Source organism: Pygocentrus nattereri, chromosome 21, assembly GCF_015220715.1.
Source record: "Pygocentrus nattereri isolate fPygNat1 chromosome 21, fPygNat1.pri, whole genome shotgun sequence".
In the NCBI taxonomy this organism is placed as follows: Eukaryota; Metazoa; Chordata; class Actinopteri; order Characiformes; family Serrasalmidae; genus Pygocentrus; species Pygocentrus nattereri.
In genome coordinates, this window is record NC_051231.1 from 20,873,052 (window position 1) to 20,893,518 (window position 20,467).

General features: G+C 39.3%; 1 protein-coding gene across 1 annotated transcript in view; it reads left to right on the top strand.

Annotated features, from left to right (window-relative positions):
• The window catches only part of plekha6 (pleckstrin homology domain containing, family A member 6), a 161,565-nt gene that overhangs the window by 25,501 nt on the left and 115,597 nt on the right, over window positions 1-20,467 (top strand). Inside the window, exon 2 of the mRNA XM_017694703.2 lies at window positions 15,027-15,120. The gene's annotated coding sequence lies outside the window, so the exon portion shown is untranslated. The remainder of the gene's footprint in view (window positions 1-15,026; window positions 15,121-20,467) is intronic.

Genomic DNA, 20,467 nt, shown 5'->3' on the forward strand with positions numbered 1-20,467 from the left:
GATATGAAATTTTCATACTGTTCATTCTGTACTTACTGCATCTGCAGTGCCCAACATCAGATGTGTCACTGAAGTAAAATAACATTTCCTTAACCAAAAGATATGGACACATTTTCTGAATTTCCAAAAGCAGCATTAATCTGGATGCTGTTACATGGGTTTTCAAGGCCGTGAGCCTAATTTATTTCTCCATCATATTATGATGTTGTTTCAGAGACAGCTCTTTTTTTGAAGGCCACATTGTCGTCCCAGTACACAGCCCAGTGAAACATCCCCGTGGCTGATGTGACACTGTGAAATGTGATTGTGAGTCTGGGCCTCAGCAGAGGGAGAGATGGAATCTCAGCCCCATGGAGATTTACTAGCAGAGGAGGATTCACAAAATCCACATGTCTCTAATAACCAAAGCTGACAGCCTGTGACTCCACAAGGCATGTTTGCATAATACAGAGTGATCAGGACAGGCTTCACTGCAGGCTGTCAAAAATGCATCATAGAAACATTATAGTGTAAAATACAGTGACCTTTTTGCCTTTTTTGTATGCATCTCTCTCATATGTTGTTTTTGTTCTGTTTCAGGGCAGATTTTGTTTCAGAGTTCTGTTTGAGCCAAAAAACATTTTAATCAAAAGATTTAGAAACAAATAAATTTCCTGCTTGTTTCTTTTTTTTCCATATTCTTGAAAAGCAACATTGTACCAAAAGTTGATGTCAATCCCTTGGCCTGAGTATTTATCAACACGATGATACGTTGTGGCAGAGGGTCCTAAACTGTATGGCTTGCTATACTGCTATACATACCATACTACACTGAAAGTGTAAAATTCGGGCAGTAATTACTGACCTAACCAAAATCAAAGTCCATTGTACATCCATTATACAGTTCTTTTTTTTTTTTTTAATCTTAATTCATAAGTCTTCCGTCGTGTAAATAGTCTAAGCCATTTCACATTAACTCTGCTGACAAATACTCATTTCCAGCCTCCTGTTGGTCATCACTGTTTGTTATTCTCACTTTTATCATGAGAGTGGAAACAAATGTTTCTGAATATCTTGGGTGAATTTTTTTCTTCTAGTGGAGAGGGGTGCAATAAATCCCTTGAAAACATGACTGTAATATCTGTAGTAGAATCTATTTTTCTTTTTTCTCAGTAGACAAGTCTGCCATTGTGTAAATCAACTTTATATGACAGACTTACCCATTACCTGTTCCTGAATCTGATAATTACTTGTCTACAGCCTCATTTGTCCATGCTTACAGCTGGCAACCAATGACATAAGACTGCGTAGAGTCAACTGTTGTATGCTTATTGTTGTTCACGCTAGTGCTGAAAGCAGATCAAACTATGACAGTATTTTCTGTAAGCTGTCACCTTTTTTATTGTTGTGTTTTATCCAGTTATCCAGTAATTTTCTGTGAGATCTGGGTAAACTATAATAGTTTTATAAGTGTATGTGAAATACAAGTGTAAGCAATGAAAAAATATATGGACACATTTGCAAAAGGGCGCTTCTCCTTTGCTATGAAAGTGTTGATGGTGATTATGTTTACCCCAGTTTCTTTCAATGTGTTTGAGCAATCAAGAAAAACTGTAAACATGTAATCACAATTTAAATTGAACATCTAGTTTTCTTCAAAAGGTAAGTATGAGACCAAAAGCATGTGTGTGCTTCCAAAAAAAGTGGGGCTGCGGGTGCTCCACATGCACCATTGTTCAGGCACCTACATGACATGGTATTGCCATATCAACACAGCCTGTCATACTGGGGCAACCTAGAGTTATATACTTTCAGCACATGAGGAGAGCATTTTCTTTGTTCTTCCACCTCCCCCTTAGCTCATGTACTCAGACAGAGAGAGCAGGGGTGGAGCTATACACTGGATGGATGGATGGATGGATGGATGGATGGATGGATGGTTGGATGCATGGGTGGGGGAAGTCATTTGTGCTCAGAACCAGCAGTTGCAAATAATGGCTCTGATAATGGGAGGCACCTGCCCTCCCTATGGGCCCTCCTCCACACAAAGACCCTCACAGTGGCTGGACGCCTTTGTTAAGCTTCTTCTCTCTTTCTACACAAACCCCTCTCCAAGCCACGTGGCACATTATTCTACAGTTGACTCCTGACAGTATTTGTTTTATTATCTATTGTGCTATTCAGTGCATTTCTATGAAGGGAGTAAGGGAGTGGAATGCCATGATATTGTTATATCATCATAACAATTTGGGCTCAGGTCAGTTTTGGGCTCAAAATTTGCTGCCAATGCCCAGCCCTAGTGACTGAAATCTATACGTTTTTAACAACGTGGAATCATAAATCAAATGAGGATAGATGGATTAGTGGCAGAAGCTGTTTGTATTTGTGATTCATTGGTTCTGTGAAGATTACAGATTTGCTCTTCATCTCTCATAGATTAAGCTGATGTGTGTTGCCAATAAGAGAAAGCATACTTTTTTTTTTGCTTCCTTGAAAAAGCTTTTCAGGAGCTTCTTGGCTGGGGCTGATGTTGATTTACATTTAGGCTACTACGTTCCTGACTTTAATTTAATTTATTTAATCACAAACGTCAGTGGGGTGCTTTTAACTTTTTTTTTTTTTAAACTTGTCAGGCGTTTTCTTGCTGAGGGAGACTATATTGACCTCTTGTCACATTGTTTAATTTACCTTAAACCTAGAGACTATTGATCGCCATTAGTGACCACAGGCCGTAAAAGCCCCGTTTAATTAAATGGAGGAGATAGTGGACGAATCATCAAATGGATCTCCTCTAAACATTAAGACACTACTCACAGCAAGGACAGCTTCTGATGAAGACCATTTGGGTGTGTGTTTGTCTGCTGTGGTCCTTATTGGTCAGTCTTAAATACTTTGATGAAGATGAGCATGGGGTCCAATCGTTAACAGCTGCACCCAACAAACTGGCTAATTAGATTAGATTAAAGCCCTACTTGGGACCCTCTTTCTGCTTGCTCATTTCATTCACAGCCTAATTGATTTATACTCTTGTTTTTCTTGATGAAAAGTGTGGAAGACAGCAAGAGAAGGTCCGAAGCCCTACACTGAAAAGCCCAGTTGACTGGATGAGTTTGTTTTCCAGGAAAGGAGAAAAGGAGCTGACAGGGCCTGAATGCTGCTTTTCTGCCTGGGGGCTTCTTGGAGTGCTTTGGGTCTTGCGTACCAAGAAATCTGGCATGCAAGCAAGGCTACTGCTAAATCATGACCTGAGGAGAGGCCCGAATCACCAAAGAGTGTTGTAGTGCATTCACTCATGAAATCTTCCCCTACTCATTGACCTTCCTCAGTCACTTGTTCCCCTTCGCTGCTCATAACTGTCTTTTCTCAGGCGTTGCTTCTTACGGGGAGTCTTATATAACCATGGTGCCTTGAATGACGGGGGTGCAGGGGACGTAGTGCCTTGCTTATGTGGCTCTTACACGGGCATGATCTGGTCATATTTTCTTAAGGGTCTCTCTCTCTTTTTTTTTTAGTCATTGACTCCAGCAAATGGCTCTGACCTTGCATGTCTTGTGTGGTTACTGCGTCTCTCAAGGGAAAGAGTACATAGCATTCTGATCTCTTTTAAATTCCTCTGAATTTTCAATCTGAAGAGACATCCTTTGAGATGGAGGGTACATTGCAGATCTCCTAGTGAAACCAACCAGCTAAAAGCCAGAGTTAGACCTAGCTGTCTGGAGATCTTACTTAAGTTTGGCTTATTTTCTCTGGCTGAAAGCGTAAAAAGCTCATCTCTGGCATCCATTTTCTGCTGAAAAAAGACAGAATTGCTGTTTTCTTTTAGAATTTTGTTCAACAACCGAGGTAAGAGTTACAGTAAAGCTAGCTTGTTTGTATTTATTAGCCTATAGATCAGCGGCTAGGCAAGCAATCCTGATTGATCAAACCCACAGGGATTCCCAGTGTTTGTATGCATTTTAATATTGTATGCTTGGGACTGTAGGGAGAGTACATTGATGAACTTCACAGAGCTGATGTTTGTAGACTGTTTTATATACAAGAAAACTCTGGCAAAATAGTCCTTGAAATAGTTTTCGAAACCTGACAGGACCTGGCTGCTTTTTTAGGTTGTGATAAGACAGTTTGAGTCATTTTTGCATAGGATTTTCTTGGGCTAAGTCAGTTTCAGGCTCACAAGTTGCTGCCAGTGCCCAGCCCTAATCACTGAAACTTGTATGTTTTTAGTAACATGGAATCATATATCACCCACATTATATTGCTTAATGGCAAGTTTGCTTTTTTTTTTTTCTTTGCTAGAACTCTCTTCAAAAAGAACTGTTTGGCTCACTTCTGTTTTCCTGGTTTAAGTAAATAAACAAAGAAAACAAAAACTGAGCAGTGGTAGTGATTTACTTCTCTTAAACATGCACTGTAGTCCCTTGGATGCCATTAAAGTTGCTTTCCAAACAAACAATGTGGTGGCATAAAATGTAGCGTTGCTTGATTAAAACTGTGGAGTAATGGAGAAAAAAGCAGCATTGGATCCTTGCAATGACATTAATCTTTCTGTGTCTTAGCTGCTCCTAATCCAGTCCACCCCCATTGCCCCCAGTTAGCATACAAGCTATGGGACTAAGCCTTCATCTGAACAAGGACTCCAAGTTTTGGAAAAGTCACAGGCAGCCTTAGGAGGCTTTAACTGACTTTGATGTTGGATGGTCTTGAGCACAGCGTGAAAGGAGGACGAGTGTCTTCCATGTATTTGCGCTGCCCTACTTTTGATGTCATGCTTAGCCTTTTAATTCCAGGAGACGTCCTCACTGCTGTTGCTGTTATTGTTTTGCACAGCAGTCTGAAGTGGTTTAAGGGTTTGTCTTTTTTTCAAAAACAATACATTGAAAAATAATGAATAGGAGTGAAGGACACTGTAAGTAGTAAATATCCCACGGTGGTAAGGGAAATGGAGGACTTGTTCGTTCCTTAGGGAGGATTAGGGGAGCAGGATGCAGTGACTAAATGTGGGTAGTGGAGAGCGCCCTGCCTGCCCCACTGCCCACAGCAGAGAGATAGAGAGCCATAATGCAAGATGTGTTGCTAAGAATAGAGTGGGAACCAATGGAGAAAAACCCCATTGGGTGCACTCACTGTCAAGTAGCCTTCTGTGTTGACATAAACAATGAGGTCAGGAGTAGGGCCTGGCTGATATGGAATTTTTTGATGATGCTGATTTTATGAAGTTTAAAATTCTGATTCTATTGACCATAGGGCTGCATGATATATCTAACTAACCTACCATTTAAGCAAATAGCAAAAAATACAATATTACAAATACAACATTCACTGTTGTGCAACATGCAAAATAATAATAATTTAATACTTATAGCTATTTATTAGGGTTGCACCAATACCAATATATTGCCGGTAATGATGTTGGCGATAATATTGGCACTTAAATGCAGTAAATACCGATACCTATGAACAATACCACAAAGCAATTTTTGACAGAATTTTGCCAAAATCTGTAACACCAATATTTCATGGAAAGGAAGTAGTAGTAGGTGATATATTGGTTGGAATTCTTCCTAAGAAGGCCAATATGTCACAAATACACCAGATAACGCAACATAAACAGTGTACAATACACTTCTTACTCTTACTTTAGAATTAAGGATAGGGCATCCCTACTACATAGATCAAAAATATAATTCCATAAATACATTTTTATGGTGATATAGATTTGTTGTTACAGTAGCCACCACTGCTTCATACATGTTTGTAAATTTTTCACAGACTGGCAGTTAAAGTAGTTTTTGAGCTATTCAATCACAATTGGTTGTGTAGCAAAGTGGTTAAGTCACTCACTCTGGGTGCAGGAGACTGTGTTTCAGCCCTGGCTTGGTCAAGCACTTCACTAATGTAATATTAGCCATTATGACTCTGCACATAAGGGAGTTGACATTCTGTCATCATAGCTATTAACCTTACTTTTATACGGAAAATGCTGATCTCAGTGATGATGAAACCATGCAGCCTGAATTGGCTATTATAAATTTATGTAGTCAAAAATTAAACAGACCTCCATAGTTTTTCGCTGAACACTGCCCTTCAACATTCATAGAGGTCTTTTAAGGTTGATTAGCCATTACTTCACTTTTTTCAGTTCAGTCAGTTTTATTAGTTCTTGTGGATGCATATTATGTGTTTATTATTTTAACCATGTTGATGTCGTGTGTTTCAGCTTGAGTTGCTCTGTTGAAGGGAGCAGGTGGTGATAGTAAGCTTAGCAGGGATTTTCTCACATCAGAGGTGTCTGTTTCTTACACTATTAAACAAACCACTTATTATAATTGCATACTTGTGCTTTTTTGCCAATACTGATCCGTGGGATGTCCATGTCACTGCTAATGTGACTGGGGCTTGCAAATATATTGGTCGAGCACGAGTCATAAATCAAGTTCATAAAGCGTATTTTCTAAACTGGCTCTTGAACTGGATGTGACCAGAGTATCCAAATGTTAGTGGGAAAACAGGAAAGATATCACATGAACTTTCTAATGCTCATTTCACTGAATTATCTCCCACTCAGTCCATCATTTAGCATTCATCACACTTCTGTCCTCAACTGATGTTTCCTCTCATTTACACAATTACTGCTTTTTTTCATGTCACTGGGCTGATCTGTCTCTCTTGTGAGAACAAGAAGGTATCAGCTGTCCTCATTTTACAATCTGCAGCTCAACTCCCAAAAGGGCACTGAGTGAAAAATTAACCATTAGGCCTCAGCTAATGGCAGCTGCATCACCACGTGCATCCCCTGTCTCCACTGTTCCATTCTTTCTCTTGTTTTTTCTTCTTGAGCTAAAGAAGCCTTTGGACTTTGGCATGTTGTTCGCACTTACTGACACTTACTTCTGTCTTTGAAGTGTTGTAGTGTATTTGTATGCACTTTGAGACCACTTGGTCATATTATAAGTGCTTTTTGCAGTAGGTCTGTTTGAAAAGTTGTGCAAAGTTCTGGAACCTAGAACCAGTAGAGCTGTGCCTTTTCAGTTCTCCATATGCCGAAGATTCTACTTTTATGGTATTTATTTTTTGTACCTGATCAACATTGGTACCAGCAAGACCTGAGGTACTCTAAGATGTTCTCTTCTGTTTTTGTTAACACATACAGTTCTATATGAAGATAAAGTCCTAAAGCATTATTACATGACCAGTACATGCACCCGAATGTATCTTTTGATTCTTCTAAAATAAAGAGTAAATTCACTCTCAATACTGTAAGCTGTGCTGAAATGTCTGAGAGTGTGTGCATGCAATACAGTGTTTCTTATCTGTAAAACCTAGTGTGGCCAATAAGTTAAGCTAACTAGGCGGCATGGTGGCTAATTAGCTATATTACCCATTTAGGACTATTAAGCTGTGGTCACACTAGACTGTCGCCTTGCTATATTCATTATATTCATCAAATATCAAGCTTGTATTTTTGGTGCTGATGTGATATGGATTTCATAGCTTGGTAAATGGTTAATAGCTGTTTATTTCTGTTGTTATTAGTTTATTTATTTCTTTATTATTTGTTTATTGTTTGTAGTTGTTTTCTATTAACTGATGCTTCTGAGGTTCGTGAATTCGGCAGATTCAGCAGATTGCGCCACATTTTTTTAAATGACTGTGCTGAAGTATAACTAAGAAATTAAATAAAAAATAACAAAACTCATCATCTTGAATGACCAGCTGTTGTACGTGAGTATGTTTGATTTCATAGGTACATACTATATTACTGTAATATTTTTAGGTTTATGTTAAGTTTATTTGGTGTAAACTATTTATTTGTGCATTAATTTATCTGTTTGTTTACTATTGCCTGTTTTTTAGTTTCACTTTTTGGCCCTGTGTGTCATGAACTAGAACCGTAAGTTTTGTTTTAGTTTGGGTTTGGGTCAGTTCTTCTTGCTGAATGCACTGTGGTAAAGTGCCAATAAAAGCCCATCTCTTTGGCATATTGCTGCTGATTTACCACTGGTTCTCTTAGAAGCCATGAGAAAACTGCCTGATCTCATGTCATTGGTACTGTGAGAGTAAATAGATTGCTACCCATAAATGGAGAAATTTCCGTCATCGTGACACTCTTTCACCAAAACTGGTCTTTCTAGTCTAGAGAACATTCAACATCCAGCTCACCCCACCCCCTCTTTTAGAAGCTGGAGACTTGTGGATTAGTAAACTCCTCTGGAATTCGGAATGCACTAATGCAAGTGAATCCGAGGTGCATGCCATGCTATGATTGTTTAACGTTCAGTGCATTTCCCAGTTTCACAGCAAATTCTGCAGTGTTGCAAGATTTATCTCAGATGTGGAGCATTAGAGTGAAGGATCTGCAGTCAAGTAGATAATGGGTCTTTGTCTTTTCAGAAGATTTAGTGTAATCCTCTGCTCAGACCCAGTATAGTCACAGACCACCTCCGACTTCTTTGCCCTGCATGCCCTCCCACACTTGAGCTAGTGTTGGCACTGGCGCTAGCACTAACACAGGTTGTTATGTAATCAGGCAGCATGGAATTTGACTACTTCTTAGGCTTAACACAGCATATGTGACATCCCATCTCCTTAAGGGAGCTTCATTTTGCTGCCAGCCATTGTGATGTCAAAGCCCTTTGTGTGACCTAAAGATTTAAGGCTGACATTTTTTTGCACTGGCTAGCAAAGGGTACTTTGTTTTGACTTTTCAGGCTTTCAGAATGGAGCAGCATGTTGGCTACAGAACAATTATTAGCCTTTAAAAAGCTTCAAAAAAGCTTGCTTAACCTGACGTTTGATGCAGACACATCATTTTCCTAAATGGAAATGTGACTTGAAGAAAGGTCACTCTATCCTTTCAGTTCACTGCCCAAAACAGTGCTTTTCATGAATACGCTGCAAAAAAGAGGTATTATCAGTAATAACAGGCTGGACTCTCTTTTTCTCTCTCTCACTCTGCTATTATTTTGCTAGAATAAGACAAAGTTGTACAATCAAAGCTGGGGAGTGGTACCCCATGGAGATTTGTCCTTCAGTGTTTGTGTTCTCTCACACACCCACAGCACTAAAGCTCACTTTCTCCTTCTTTATTTATTTAAAACCAAGCCCACTCAAGCTGAAGTCGCATGCAGCTAAATATTAAAGGAGATATGCTAGACTGCCTTATTTTACTCTAACAGCTGTAATTTAAAGGGCCAGTTTGACTGAAAATTAATGGGCAGGGCTAAACTGCTGTAGGCTGAACAGCTGGATACATGTAAATTAGTTGGTTCTTATGACATCACAGAAACACTGAATTCAAAACAGGTTTGTTTTTGAACCATCCATACGTTGAGAGCATGGACTGGGGAGTGAATTGTACGTTTTGAAACAACAGTGTTTACATACTGCTTAAAAACTCCTCACAAATGAAGGAAATGATAAGGGTTTTTTCCATGATGTGTGCCCTGTAATTCTAAATGACAGCTTGCACAGTGGTCATGTGAAAATGACTTATGACACAAATATCAAAAGGAAAATACAAAAAAATGTGTATTATGGCTCCATTAAGAATTATTTGGGTAAAGGCAATGGCTATGTCTGTTTGAACTGCTGAGAACCTTTGCCGTGCTTATCAAGCTCCAGGGTAGTACAGCCTGTCCTGTACATGGCCTAGTTAATAATGAGTGAACAGGTCAGCAGGTTTGTTTGCTCTTCCTACAGTATCGCCAGAACAGATGGACTTAAAGTGACATGGATGCTCATCTCTCTTAGCGTACTATGACAAAGGTACAGGTGGACCTCTTCCTATCTCTCCCTCTCTCTTTCTCTTTCTCCCTTTCTCTCTCTCTCTCTCTCTCTCTCTCTCTCTCTCCCCCTCTCTGTCTGTCTCTGAGGCACGTGGCGGCTGAGGGCTGAGTAGCTGATAGCTGTAGCTGTGTATGGACGCTGTGTGGCAGGGCAGACCAGTCCGCCAGCTGGCTGAAGAAAGAAGCCTTTGTATCCTCACTTAATAGTCTGTCATTCTAGCAGAATCAGGTAGCAGCAGGAGAAAGAGATGCACATACCCTCCTCAGAGGGTGAAGGAGATATAATAGATGCTTTTCCACTCTTTTACAAGAACAATGGAGTTGTCTGTGTCATTGTCTTTTTGCTCCGCCCTGGTGTCAGTCCAAACTGACTTAGTTAATACAAGGACAGCTCGTTTATTTACAGGTTCATTTATGTTTGCATGAAAGTGTGACTGACATCCCACCTATAATAGCAGCACTTTTCTACTTTTATGGAAAGTGCTTGCTTATTGTTTCCCAGAAAAAAACAAGAAAAGAGCAAGATTGGGGTCAACAGATATACAATTTTGTGACTTTTTTATACTGAACAGGGGTAATTAATCTGTTATGGACGCTGGGGTGCCCTTATCAACATTATTTTTCTACAAAATTCTTAAGTTTGATTTTGATATGCCTGTAAAACTGGCTGGAGGTTTGAAAAAATAATTCTGGTTTATAAATCATATTTACAACCAATAAAAGCTGCCACAGTGGTTTTACATCTGTGCTGCAGGGCACTGATCATAGCTTCCCTGCGGATTCTAGATTCTGACCCATTAGATTCAGAGCACTGCCCTTACCCAGTCAGCAGTGCAGAAAAATACTGACTCAGAGTGAAAACACCCTTGACCAGTTGAATGACAGTTACTAGACAGAGTTGACTATTAGTTGGTTTAAAGCCATTTTCTCCAGTCAAAAGCTTGAGGCGTGAAGTTTAGTAAACATAGCTAATGTGAGACAGCACTGCTAATACACTTTAGGGACTAATGTTGATAAATGTTACACAGAAATCAGTTGTAAATATGACAAGTTTTAGTGAGTATCCCCAAAGAGGTCTTGGTTGTTATTGTTCTTGTCTTTCAGCTCTTTAAAGTTTGACTAATAATGACGTGTAATTTTGCTTGACTTGCATAATCTTGTTTTTGGAGATTTCATATATTTAGTTTAATTACATTTGTTGCATGCTGTGTTTATGTTTTTGAACAGGCAGATTGTGATAAAGTTCAGTCAGTGTTGTGCTGTGCTGATTATCTCTAGGTTGATATGCTTGATGCTGATAATATGTGCTGCCCTGCAACACATACAGTTTAGAAGGCTGAAGAGTCTCCACAAGGGACAGCTCTTAGTGCCCAACAATATTTCTGTGCATAATTAAAATGGAAGAACTTGCATAAATAATGGCTATAGAAACAATTCAGATTGCCTGATCGCAGGCAAAAAGATGTCCTATGGAAGAGCAAAACTTTAGCAACAATAAAATGTGAATAGGTAAGGCAGCAACTCGGACTGGCACCACCCTCCCACATGTCAAAACCATGTCATGCTACTGGTACTGAAGCAGGCTTGTTCATTGTAAATATAATGTTTATATAATAAACCTGTTTCCATTATTCTGGCCACAAATTCTTCATTTTTGGACACAAGATTCATTGACTTTGTGGCCAGTGACAAATCTATCTACCCCATCTGTGGGGCCTCAACATCAGCAGATATTATTGGGAAACCAATATATTGTTCAAGCCCTAGTGATAATGTAATATTGCCAAAGCTAATATTTCAATGATTAGTAAGCAATATTTTGTGCAGTTACAATTATGGAGTCTGTAAGCTTACATGGAGGTTTTACACTGTTGCTGCAGTAGCACTGCGTGTGTACCGCCGGTCTGACAGCAATTAACCTCTGACCCCAGTGAGCCTATAAGTCTAAACACAAGCGGAAGCTGGGAGAGGGTTGAGGAGTCTCGAGTGGTTTGGGCTGTGGGTGTGTGTGATTACAGGGGAATAAAGAGCCACAGAGACTTTTCAAGGCCCACCAGTAATTACACACACACACAGACACACACACGCACACACACACACAAACACAAAAACATAAGGAGTGATGAATTGAAGTGTAATTTCTGTGTTATTCAAAACAAGATTTAGCATATGGAAAAAGATACTGATCCTTGATGTGCACATGCACATTTGAGTGTGTAGTGCTGGGCAGAATTAATCAAATTGAATATTATGATATTTTCGAGACTGGTACACCAGTATCAGATAATATTTACATTTAAATTAATAAAATTAATGAAAGCATGCTTCCTTAATGCTTGTATATATAAATATTATATTATATTTATTATATTATATTAAATATATATATAAAATATTCAAAGTTAACACCACTGCACACCATGCTGCCAGTGTCCAAATATTCAAACCTATGTAAATACATATTTTTTTTTAACAAAGGTGCCGAAATGTAGGTGCTGATCCGTGTCGATGCTCAGCAATGTCCAGTTCAGCTCGATTTCTCTATAGCTGGGCCTGCAACATACAATTTTTTTGCTTGATTTTAACCCCGATAGGCCCCTTCCAACAAACTTACACAGTCTGAAGCAATTTTCCAGGTTAGGAGACCAATGTAATAGAATGCGAAGATAAATAAACACAAGGAAACGATAGCTGATATGTTTATACTGTATGGACATTAATGCACAGTCTTTACATTTTAAAGTCAGCTGCCTGTTTGTTGTTAAATGTTCTCAAGCTCTCACTGTGTGATCAGTGTTTCTCAACCCATTCCACCTCAGTTTGTGTTATTACTATACACAAAAGCGCCTACAGGTCCGGTCCATATTAGCTTTGTTTGCATGTGATAACTGGGGAGAACTGGGATTTGAGTTCTTTTCGTAGCTGAAACTTGTTATGTTGTTATACACTCTCTTTGTCTAATTGTTTAGTGTGCACTCCCTAACCACATAAATGCACTAAATACAGTAATGAGTGATATTAAGGTTGTGAAGCTCTCCATTTTAAATCTCTGTTAGCATTTTAAAAGTCTGTAGTGTATGCCCAGCTTAAGTGCCACAGCACTACAGAGCATTTCCTTTTTATTGCATTAAATGAACCATTTAAAGCAGTTCAATCCTATTCTGCTGTTTGATAAACTATTCCCTGTTAGTATTGCTATTTCTTAGTGCTGTCGTTGTGTTTATTTGGTATGTACAAAACTGGTCTAATAAGCAAACACCTAAATGGTCATCAGGTTCCTTTTATCTTTACTCTGATTAAACAAACTCATTATAAACTTTTACTGATAAGAATTGTACTTTAAAGAGCTTCTGTGCATTCAACTATTCAACTATCACGGCAGGCTTGTGCATATTTTATACAGTGACAGTAAACATGTTAGCACTCAGAAAGATCTGACTTTATAAACTGATATGCCAACATTAAAACACTGTAATGATGCTTGGTTTGATAGGGTTAAACTTAGATGACATGTACACAGAAAAAAGTAAAAGAAAAATACTTTAGGAAAACTAAAGTTTAAAATTTTCACCTCATACCATTTTTCTTGGACAGTGAGTTTGTGAAGAGTGTTTTGTTCCATTAAATCTATAAGAGCACACTGTACAATTAGCCTGAGTGTGATTTTCTTGGCACTTTCACTGTTACATGTCCTAGGTATAACTGCATTTTGTAGTATATAATGTGTCTAGATTTCCAAAAAGGGAACTTTTTGTTTAGGTATCGTGTTTTTTTCCATGAGCTGTGAGTTACTGACTTAAATTTCCCCAAGTAAAACTTTTTAAAGCTGCACTGTCAATTTATTTCTTAATGCTGAGAGAAGTAGCATAACTGAGTCAGTCAAAAGAAAACAAATGCTGCGAGTTACTCTGTAAAGCCTGAAATAACTTAAAAGTCAATTAAAAGAGTTTTGCAGACCATGTCGTACATCTTTACGTATTAATGTCACATGCAGATGCCCAAAAAGATGGTCAAGCTCTACGTTTAGGTCTCAAATACAAAATCAACATCATACTCACATATGACTGTCGTTGACTACTCATACGTACAACTAACATTACAAAGTGTTCTTCTGTTGCATGCAGTTACATATTTCCACCAGAGAAGTCTCTAAATTCCCAGATCTTACAGAGTGTAGCTTTAAGACAACAGTGTGGATAGGCCTGAGTTCCTCAAATCTGGTTCTGGAGGGCCGGTGTCCAGCACTATTTGGTGATTTCCCTTCTCAAACACACCCATTAAACCTGGTAATTAAAAGATAAGTTAAATCATGTATTTGAGCTGGGAAATTACCTGTCTGTGCTGGGCATTGGCCCTCCAGGACTGGATATGAGGAATTCTGATGTAAACTTTAATTTAAATTGGAGCACTATGACTGTTTGAACATGAATGTGTGCTTTTCTCTCTATAAACATGTTGAGGAGTTGCATCATTGTCCATTGACTTTGGAAGGCAGAGCTGATTTTGCAATTGCATTCCAGTCTAATGTTTGACATGTCCGTCACATAGAAAACAGACTGTGCATGTGTGTGTGCATTGCATAATTTCCCAGCTATGTTCCAGTGTGATCTTGAGTGCAAGTCTGGGCACGTGAAGGACCATGGGTGCAAACTATGGTCTGAGGAAAATAAAGGGACCAAAAAAATAATAAGAAGCAGTAACTGTCATGTATTGTGACAATCAAAACACACCTATTTCCCAACCTCTTAAGCAACAGTTCAAGCTCTCCTTCCTTACACCTGCCTTGGGGCCTTCCCTCTGTATTAGCAAATGTTGGCACAGTTGCTGGAAGTGCTTACTTTGGACGAAGTCAAGGCTGGGATAATGAAAAGCTGCTTGTAATTTCCAGTGCGCTTTAAAAAGGGAAACCATCTTTCGGGTAATATTTTTACTCGCAGGCCTTGTGGCTGTGTGTTTCCCATTCGACAGATTTTTTCCCCCTCTTTTTTTATTTTCCTCTCTAAATCTGGGCTGAAAAAAAGAAAAATCCCCTTTCCCTCACTCTTGCAGCCTGGGAGGGTACGAGTTGGAGTTTCAGAGGGAGAAAAGCGAGGGAAAAGAAAGAGGGAGAGGGGGAATGATTGTTTGAGAGCCGCCGGTGGTTTCATGTTTCTTCTTCTCTGCCCTGGAGCTTTCGATCTTTCTGTTCACTCACCCACTCTCTCTCTCTCCCTTTTTTCTTTCTTATTCTCTTTCTCCCCAACTCCCCCCACCCCTCCTCAGTCAAGCCACACCACACACTCATACAGGAAGGGAAGGAGGCTGAGGAGAAAGCACATTGCAAGGAAAACGGACAGAGAGAAAGAGTCTCAACAAGGTAGGCGCTGTTTCTTTTGCTCTTTCATTGGCTTCCGGATGCAAGCCAAGGTTTTCCCGTGTCCCTTTCTTTACTTTCAATCGATTGCTCCTCATTATGTCCCTTCCTTTTTCATGAAGATCTTCTGCTCTAAAACATTTAGTGCTATCATTTTGCTGCAGGCAGCTGAAGTGTATATCCAGGAGAATCAATTGACTCAAGTGTGTTTGAGATAGAGACAGTGTGAGATGTCTAGACAGAGTGGACTATGGCTTTCTTGCATTACCTGATGGAGCAACAAAGATTCATCTCATCTACTCTCCTAAAAATAAAGTTGTGAAAAATAGTTCTTTAGAGCAACAGCATAGAACAGGTTTGCACAGCTCTGGTCCTTAAGTGTCAGTGTTCAGCATAGTTTAGTAATTTCCCTGCTCAATCACACCTGGATCAACTCGTGTTATTTGCCAGGTTAAATGGGTGTGTGAGTAGGAAACGTGCTGGATTCTGGCCCACCGGGACTGGAGATATGCACCCATGCCAAAGAAGAGTGACAATGCCTTCAAAGAACCTTTTGGTTTAGTGATTTTCAGTTGTGTTCTTCAAAGAACCATCCACTGAAGGTTCTTTAGGATACCAAAACTGTTTCTTCTTTGGCATCTGTCCAAGAACCCTTTCTAACACCTGTATATTTAAACCCAATTCTAAAATTGCAAGATTCAGGTGTTCTAGAGGAAAGACTCTGACTCTTAATGTATGACTAACACGTTTTGCCCTTGGGCATGAAAACGGTATCTGTAAGCTAGCTTGAAGGTGGATGCTGAGTGTTGAATCATATACCACAATCCACACTCTAATACTCTGGTTTTTGAGACAGTGTGTTTGAACAGGGAAAACTATGCTAAGACTAGAATTAAACACCTCTGCTACATAACAGCACAGCACTCAGCTAAAGTATGATTGCCAATCATAGTCGTGAAATATACCTGTCCAGCACATTTTGGTGTTTTTCCTGCACTAACTCACCCACTTTAACTCAGAAAAGGCTTGTTAATTAGCTGATTAGTTGAATTAAGTGCATTAAAGCAGGGAAAGCATCAAAATAAATAGGGCAGGAGAGGGCTACTTTTCCTCATGGGCTTGGTATACTTCTTGTGGAGATGACATTTGCCTGGCTTTGCTGAACAATGTAACATAACTATGGAGAAAAAAACCAACCATATGACAACTGGGCAAACTCCGTGGACAAACTTGGACATATTAAAGCCTGTAATTGCTTGGTTTAAACACGACAGACTGCAGAGAATGAAACCACAGAAAGGATGCAAGTCTCCAAGCTTGCGATGGTAATTTTTTCACAGCTTTGGCCCTTCATAAACTTCAAGTTTTGTCATCAGTGTGGGACTGAACCTTGGTGATACCAAAGCCATCTATTAGTAGGAGTCCAGAAGATTAGAACTTGTGTCACTGTCAGAGTGGATATGATGGCCCTCACTCTCCCCCCATTATTCAACGCAATGTTAGCCAACACTGGCATGTGTTAGCTGACATAACTGTTCTTTTCTCCAAGCAAATTGAACTGTCCCATGTTGTGTTAACAGCAGTTAGAAAAGATGCATGGCTTCATCCTCCTAGCTTGGTAGCAGCGTGTAATAATAGAGGAACACTCTAGTGGGTGGGAATTGGCTGTGACTAGACCTGCTTGGGAAATTAAGGAAAAATGGGCCTAAATGGTTCTTAGTTTGGATGTGTGGTTCTAGGAAAAACCTTTAATTGGAATAGAATATTATGTGGGGGTGCCCTGCGATAGACTGGCGACCTATCCAGGGTGTATCCTGCTTTCTGCCTGAAGGTTCATCACACTTAATTCAATTGCAAAAGTGATACTTTAAGAACCATCCACTGAACCTTTCTTAAGTGGAACCCATTTTGGCATCAAGAATGTAGAACCAGTCTTTGAAATCCCTGAGCAACACAGCACAGTTGTCGTAGTGAAGTCACACAAATGCAGATATACAGGTGCCGACAGATGATGTCTGAGATCATACAGCTAGCCAGGTGTGCTTAAGCACAGACCTGATGAAGATGCCTTTCTTGCCTCTGGACACTACAATTATGGACATTAATCACTGGTTAGGCCTCATTCCTGGAGAGTGTCTCATTTCCTTCTACCTTATTTCTAGTTTTTATGGTTTTATGTACAAGTGTTTGTTGTCTCATTCCTTTCATTGCTGAGCTTGTTTGCACTCTGGAGAGTAACTCAGTCTAGGTCTGTGTGTAGCCAATTTATGCACTGACAGTAAGCACTTCCATGTAGTTCCTCTATGATGCCAGGCTCATCCCAACAATGTGGTTTTTAATGTATAATTAGCATAACCCAGTGAAGTGCTTCAGAATTTAAATGTGCATTCTAAAGCTCATAAGCTTAATTTTAAATCACCCAAAGGTAGGAGCTCAGTGTCAAGTAGTGGAGCATGTGGTCCTGGTGTGAATTCAGACTTGATAATTTCTGTTATATTTAGTTTGCAAGGGAGTTGTGAGGATGCTAATTTGTGATGGGCAGGTGGCCATCAGCCACAGAGAGAGAGTGAGAGCAGATTAGTGAGGTACCACAAATCACAGGCTTCCACTTTTATTGCCCAAAACAAACCTACAGTTGCTGTATGAGCAGCATGTTGGTTAGAAAGCAAAGTGAAACCATGCGTATTGCAGGGCTTGTAAACTCTAATGCCATAATGCTTAATCCTCATAGCCACCTCCTAACCCTCAACCAGAGTAAGCTTTTAATAGCATTCAGATGGAATCTATATGATCCAGTTGGTAGTATTATTCGGTTATGTCACCAGTGTGTTTATTCTATGTCATGGTGAAGCAGAGTTGTCATGAGATGGAAATGTTGGTTGTCAATACCAATACCAGATAAATTTGGGGATTGTCTTACCATTCAGTACCATAACAAAAGCAGAAATGCCTTTAAGCACAGTCATTTACTTTGTTAAACAATGATTAGCTATTCAAATGCTTAACTGGTAAGCTTAAGACCAGAGCTCATTGACAGAACATTCTAAAACAATTACAATGTAGTAGTAGTGTTGATAATCTTTACAATGTCCAGAAAAATAATTGGCAAGCCCAGTGAACCAGAGTGAGTAGTGAAGACATTCTGCTATCAACAATCACACAAGTTTAGGTTACTTTGGGTTAGTTTGGTAGATTTGTGACATCATATGCAACATAATGTAGGCATTTTAAAAAAGGCATTACACAGTTTTATTTTTGAATATGATCAGAAATCTGAAAAGGTCAGAAAGGTCGAAATGGTCCGAAATCTTAAAAGGTTAGAAATGTTCAATCATTTGGGTTTAGGTTTTGAGATCCATGTGTTATCTTGCACATCTGCTTTAAATTCTAAATTTTCAATGTCTCCATAGGCTATTGAAACGCTTTTTTACTGGATTCCGTCTCAAACAGCAGAACAAAACCTGTACCACCACTTTTGCTTTTAATTGTTTGAGGTGTTCTTCAAATGAGAGAGGTGCTGCAACCGTAGCAGTACTAGACTTCATGTTGGTTTTCTAGTGCATATGCTTTGCTTTCAGTAAGCTCCTCTGTAGCACCACTACTTTTATTTATTAGTTTTATTTATTCATTCAATTTTGGCATTGACTTGGCACCAAAGTGCTGATAGCTTTGACATCTCTCTCACTTTTGTTTTAATTAGGCCTGTCACAGCTGTCATAAAATCACCTGATTGCAATTTTTAAATGGACCATAGTTAATATCAAGTCATTGGTGCATCACAATCATATATTTACATTGTAACAAAAAGAATGTGAATTTGAGTATTGTAACGAGGAGCAAGGAGGTGGACGCGTACGCTGAGATAAGCAAGTTTTACTTTAGGGAAATCCAGGGTTGTAGTCCAAACAGTACAGATTCAAATCTCCAACACAGAGAGAACAATGGTTAGACATAATGACATAAACGCAGGAAAACTACAACGGGGCTGGAAGAACAAACACCAAACAAAACAGAACAAAACCATAAATCAAGCATACAAACAATCAAACATCAAACGTGAATCATATCAAACACAGACCAGCAACCAGACGGGAAAACACGGGGCTTAAATACATGAGGGTAAATGAGGGACAGGTGGAAACACAGGTGGAGACAATCAGGGGTGGAATCACAAAACAAGAGAGCAGGACTGAAAACCAAAACACAGCACATGGACAGGACTGGGAGGGGCCAGTCATGACAAGTATGAAATTGTTAAAGCAACATTGAGTAACATTAAACACTAGACAACGTGGAATATAATTAAAATGGCAGCTCTTTTAAATTGTGATTTTGATGTAAAAATGGTAAATTATTTAGCTCTAATCATGACAGGCCTATTTTAAGTTAGCGATTGAGATAAGTAGTTGTAGTTTGTAGGTTAACCCAGGGTTAAAGCAATAACTGAGCAAAAAATCATATTAACATTTACATATATATAGTTTTATTTGTATGAAAGGTAGTCAGTCTGTCAAGACATGGGAATCACAATGGAAGCTTATATGCTACCAATTAACACTGTTAAAACTTCATACCTAAATCAGTACATGCAAGTAATTCTAAATAGACTTGCTTATATACTTTTGTACATTTTTATAGATGGCATTATGTTACAAAGCATTAAAAACCATATAAGCAAATCCTTTTGAGAGCTTAACACTTTTGGAGGCAGTGATGATGCTAATTGATGGGTTATAAACTTGCATTACTTGTTTACTACATCAGCCTCATAGTTCCATTGCAAACCTACATGGGCATCCTACAGACAATAAACATTTCTCAGCTGAGTTGACTACCTAAAAGTCCTGGAGCCTTGACTGGAAGGGGCTGTATGGATCTTTCTGATACCAGCCACTGTTGGACAGTGCCAGACTCCCTGGGGAATGACTATCGAGGGCTGAATACTGACTTTGCTGGTTGGGCAAGGTAAACCAAGAGCTTGGCAATGGTATTTTGAAAGTGAAGAGTACCCCCTTGTCCTTTCTGCCTTGGGAGCATTTTGATGTGTGTGTCTGTGTGTGTGATTGAGCACTGTCATTGGGACACTCCTCCTCAAAAAGCCATTGACTGAAAGAGTCATTTATATGCTCATTCTGTGGATGCTTGTGCAGTTTCTTTGCATCGCCTGGCTCTCTGTTTTTAAACTAGGCCCAGATCCCTAATCTCTCTCTCAGGGCAGTCTTTGCCTTTTTAGCTTTTTAGACAGTCACTTTCTGCATCTTACTGAAGCAGCGCCTAATTAGAGTGCCTTTCCAGAAGATTAAAAGGTGCTAATTAAACCTCAAAGTCAAAGTGAAGGCACAATACTTCT